This window comes from Stegastes partitus, unplaced genomic scaffold, assembly GCF_000690725.1.
Source record: "Stegastes partitus isolate 25-593 unplaced genomic scaffold, Stegastes_partitus-1.0.2 Scaffold1803, whole genome shotgun sequence".
Classification (NCBI taxonomy): Eukaryota; Metazoa; Chordata; class Actinopteri; family Pomacentridae; genus Stegastes; species Stegastes partitus.
Window position 1 is genome coordinate 83,609 of NW_007579534.1, and position 5,138 is coordinate 88,746.

The 5,138-nt window shown below is 46.3% G+C and overlaps 1 long non-coding RNA gene across 1 annotated transcript; it reads left to right on the plus strand.

Moving 5' to 3' along the window:
• The first annotated feature begins 2,367 nt into the window (after positions 1-2,367).
• Positions 2,368-3,044, plus strand: LOC103372674 (uncharacterized). Its single transcript, XR_521011.1, has 2 exons — positions 2,368-2,598; positions 2,700-3,044. It is a non-coding gene; the product is annotated as an uncharacterized LOC103372674 (long non-coding RNA).
• The last annotated feature ends 2,094 nt before the right edge of the window (positions 3,045-5,138 follow it).

The window sequence follows — 5,138 nt, forward strand, 5'->3', positions numbered from 1 at the left end:
GTGAAACCAACACTCAGAATAACGGAACGAGATGATTCAGTGGAAAAAAAAGAGCCTTGAAAACTCATTCTGATGATCAGGAAACGCTTGTAAACGTTTGAGAAAATGAAAGAAAGACTGCTGGTGTGCAGCAGCACCTAAATAGCAACTATTCTCAGCCCTCAAGGTCGCCTTTACCTACAGCTTCTATGAGCAGAAAGCGCTTCCAAGTCAGTTTCTCAGCCGCAAAAGCTCCTGCTTAGTCACAATCCCGCCTCGCTGATCAGTCGGGCAGAACAAAAACAGCTTATTTATGCAAAGAGTTTGTCTTAAAACACAAAATATGAAGTTTTAAACTGGTTTCATAACACAGTCTGTCTGAAAAGCTTAACTCCATCTTCCAAAACAATACGACGCCCGAAGCTTAAAGATCATTTAAATGCATATTTTACAAAAAGTTCAGCTCCTTTATCAACTTCCTTCCTAAAATTACACTGACTCTGCATTTCTCACTGAAATATCTATAATCTATGAATCTGTTGGTTTTGAGGATGTCTTCTACTTCCACTCGGAGGCCTCGTGCTTCCACAGCAAGAAAAACTACAAAAACAGCATCTGCACATGTATTCAAACATCCAAATGAAGGTAGTATGATCACATTTATGAGCAAAGCGGTGACTAGAAACTCAGCCTGGATGACCTACGACTCACTTTAATTCTACAACAAAAGTGCATGAAGGCAGGAGTTCACAGAGACCAGGAGGGGAGGGGGACCAAGTGACAGGTACAGTGACAAAACTCCAAAACACGCATGACATCTCTGCGTTTCCACGGTGTTCACATTCCACTCTCCACACCCACACCGTGCTGCCTTCAGGAGCATCCCGTAAACCTGCACATCCAAGAGCCACACTCACACAAAGTCAGCTGGTCAGAAACAGCACAGGAGCTTCTACGTCCCAGACACAGCATCCATCACGCTGACACGAGCTTCACCTCTTTTAACTTCACTTTATGCTGATTAAAAGTCCCAGTTTTTCAGGTTGTAGAAGGAACTCTTTACAAATCCTGCAGCAGCTGAACGCAGGACGCCTCACTGCCAGCTGACAATAACAAACCCTCCAATAATAAACCTCTCACTTACTCACACTCTAAACAAGCAGCAGCACTGAGCTCGGTGACCTCTCACTGCCTGCAGCCAGTCCTGAAGTCAACTCTCCAACAAAACCCCAAATCCATCCACAAACCCACGAGTCTGAGCTGATTCCACAAAGTTTGACACGACTCATGTCACTCACACGCGACTCAAAAGCTGCTTAAACTCTCCACCTGCAGCTACAAGCTGTGCAAAGTGACTCCAGGTGTGTTTTTTGTTGTTCTGGAGCTGAACTAGAATTTGCTCTTACTTCTCGGTGGAGGTTTGCTGATGAGCTCTGCGACGTGCCTCTGCAGTCGGAACACTCTGCCCTCCAGCGCGCCGGACCGGTGGCAGATGGACACCAGCTCTCCCTCCAGCTCCTCCAGGATGCTCACCGAGTGCCGGGACAGATCCGAGAGCTGTCGCAGCACCGAGCACAGGGAGAAGCCGCACACGTCCGCCAAGTCCCCGAAAACCTCCGCCTGCTGCCGGGGACGCGCCTCCCGCAGCCTCCTGCCGTCGGGCTTGCACACATCTTTCGGAAGTATCGTGCGTTTACAAAAAGGCATGATTTCTCCCCCAGCAAAAAAACACCAAACTCCGCAGATAGTCAAGTTATATTCCTGTGGTCCTTCTCCCTGCGGGTGGCGCACAGACACATGCTACGGCTCCTCCAGGGGGGAAACTCCGCTGCTGTTGGAGAGGCTTGGAGCGAGTTGCGCGTCGTGCGCCCTCATTGTTTTTGACTGCGAGCGAGATTTTCTTTTTTTTTTTTTTTTTTTTCGGTGGAGAGGAGAGACTCAGCTGCTCTGCTGATTGTTGTCAAAGCAACAGAGTGAAGCGCACAAGGCTTCCAGTGGAGGCTTCAAAATCAAAGCCCCAATTTAGGTTTGAGCCAAACCCTGGAGTTGTTGGTGAATCCACTTCCCTCTGAACTTTTCAGCCACATAAAACTCAAGTTAAAACTCTTGTCAGCGTAGCAGTAAATGCGATCAGGCCTGTAATAAAACAACGTATTGTATGGATTAATCTTTTGAAGTGTTATGTAATATTACTAATTATATCTGACTAATGATTTTTCTGACAAACTTCTGGAAACACAAGTAAACCTGTCACTCTAATTGCGTTTGCTTTCTACTGCACTTCACTAATCATCTGGTGCTTTTCTTGCAGCTCTTTCTCTCCTTCTATCTTTGTCCGCCTACACAGGCTTTGATTTTGAAGACGTGCAGCCCAGCCTCACATCTCACTCTGTGCGGCTTGACGCGGCGACACAGGGCGCAACAGTCTGCTGCTTCCCGAGGTTAGACCTGAGGAGGAAGAGGAGGAGAGGCGCGACGAGGAGAAGGAGGTGAAGAGGAGGGACACTGCAAAGCAGGAGACGGAGGAGGACGCGAGGATGGATCATCTCCTTCACGCACCACCGCGCGTAACTGTGCGCACCCACGTGTGCATGTGCGGGTGGATGGAAGGTGAAGTCGGTGAGTGGGCGCTGCTGTCCACAAACTTTTGGGTGCTTCTGAAGCGGGGCAGTTTGGCAGCTTGTGCTTCATCACGACTTGGTTCCTGTGCTCAAACCCAGGTGTGGCGTGGAGGCCCGAGCAGATCCCTGACCTCAGCCACATGCAGCCCCTCTGAGACTGCAGCCAGCCAACATCTATGTGGGACTGATGCAGCCAGAAAATCCCTGCAGCCATGAGTCAACATCTGGAGGAAAGGCTTAGTGTCTGTCAGGATAATGCAGTCCAGTTCGACGGCTCCACAAAAATGCATCCTCTGAAATAAAGTTGAAACAAAACTCCTCTTGAACTGATCAAACATTACAACAAGTTTTTTGCAAGATCGCTGCGTCAGTTTGAGCTTTTTCGATGTTTCAGTGTCGCATTCTTTCCTAAATGCACTTCTTGTTTAACTGATTTGTGTTTGATCTTGTGTCCAAGTCGTGGTCTTTCATATTGAGCCACATACTGGCTTTAATGCACATACGTCATAATAAGAAAACAAAGGCTCAACAACACGTCTGTAGAGGGTGATTACGAACAACCGAGTCTGGGAACGAGGACGAGAAGAAGCAGCAAGACCCAAAGACTCCCAAAGCAGAAAATAAATGAACCGAGTCCACATGGAGGACTCGTCTCTGACCAGATCCTTCTCTCTCCGTGAACTGAACACTAATGCAGACGTCCAGTCCGGGCACACATTTCCAGATGGGGAGAGCAGAGCACATTACACACTTGTGAGGTCATTTTATCAGAGCCTGGAGGTCATTACAGCAACAATTTACTTCATTAATTCATTGTTAAAGTCGCACTGCTGCTCAGATGTGTTCCGTTTGATATCTTTGCAAACTGAATATCTTCTGTGAAGCGTCGACTTTCAAAATAACCGTCTGACGCGGCGGGAAGCTCGTCTGTAAACCGCATCAGAGGATGACGGTGTGACGCAGCTGAAAGCTCGGGAGCGTTTCAGGGGAGCTTGAGTCGGGTTTGTTTCTGATGTTGATGGAAACTCTCGTGGACTTCTTACGGTTTTCTATCAGTACTGCCAGAGCAGCTCTGTTACGGAGCCACATGTGGAAGATTTACAGGAAATACAAGAACATTTAATTCACTTTTCATCACTGAAAAACTCTGTAGGTGTGTTTACGTATAAAAACATCATGTGAGTGCTTTAATTTAGTCATTTCTGAATAACATTACACTGTTCAACCTCAAATAAGTTAAACTGAACCTAAACCAACCAACACATGCTTCTAAAATCAACAAATATCGATTGAGTGGGAGTTTGTTTTAATAATGTCGATGCAGTGAAACACGGCGGGTCAAGGCCTCTCAGGTCAGATCAGGACAGTTTTATTTGAGGCTAACAGACGGCGTCTCTTCGTAGTTACACATATATACGGTGTTTGCATTCTTCTTAATCTGAATCTAGTGTGCTGCATGCTGTGCAGATTGAAGCTGATCTGATTTGCTGGTGGTTCTATTTCCCCGAAAACAGACCACAGATTAGCAAAAAATGCTGTCGGGGGGGAAAACTTGTGCTTAACGTTGAATCTATTTGTAAAATGTTAATAGAAAAAGTGGTTGGAATCGTTTTATTGGTAGAAATGAAGCGGGTAAAGCTGAGGAGGGTTGAGCTGGGTTGTGGACTGGCGTTGTGGACCCGACCGGCTACCAGAATCAGTTGCACACTCTCATCTTCAAGCTCTACTCAGTACACATGCAGGAGCTTTCCTGCAAACAGGAACCTTCAAAGAGGTTTTATGCAGCACTAATGAGAATAAATAACTACTTCAGAATTATTTAGAACTGACCAAACACACATACATAGCTTTATGATTCAGTTTGGTTCATTGGGTTTCATTCACTCAGTTCTTGTTCATGAAATGGTCAAAAGTTACGATGAAATGTGTAGATTTCAGTCAAACAAGGTCTCACAGACTCACGGCTGTTAATGTACCAATCATGCTCCCTAAAAACATGAAAGCAGTGTGATGAAGGATTTGGGGAAGATTAACAGAGAGGATAAATACCTTCACAAAGTGCAGAACTGTGATGGATGAATCCTGAACCAAGCGACGGCTTCCTGTGTGGAGGAGAGAGACAGCGTGACAGGAGGCCGACCAGACGATCAGCGTCGTCCAGATAAAAACATAAACTGTAAACTTACAAAGTCAGAAGGATGACGAGGTGAAGTCCTTGGATGAATCCTTAAAAGACATGTGAGGGCTTCCTGTGTGAGAGAGAGTCGATACGATAAATGATTGATCAGACGAGATCAAAGTAGCGCCGATGTGAAGTCTGAAAGGATGCAGGTGAACTTCCTCCTGGAGGCCTCACATAACGACACAAGCAGGGACAGAATCACGGCACAAAAAGCTGCAGTGGCATCAAAAGCAGGGTGGCATGAATAATGAAAACACAAAAATGGTCGTGAAGGAGACGTGTTCGTCCTGTAGGCTCATAAATAAAAGACCAGAGCAGCTGACTCACTGTTAATGCTGATGAAAGCTGCGTCTGTT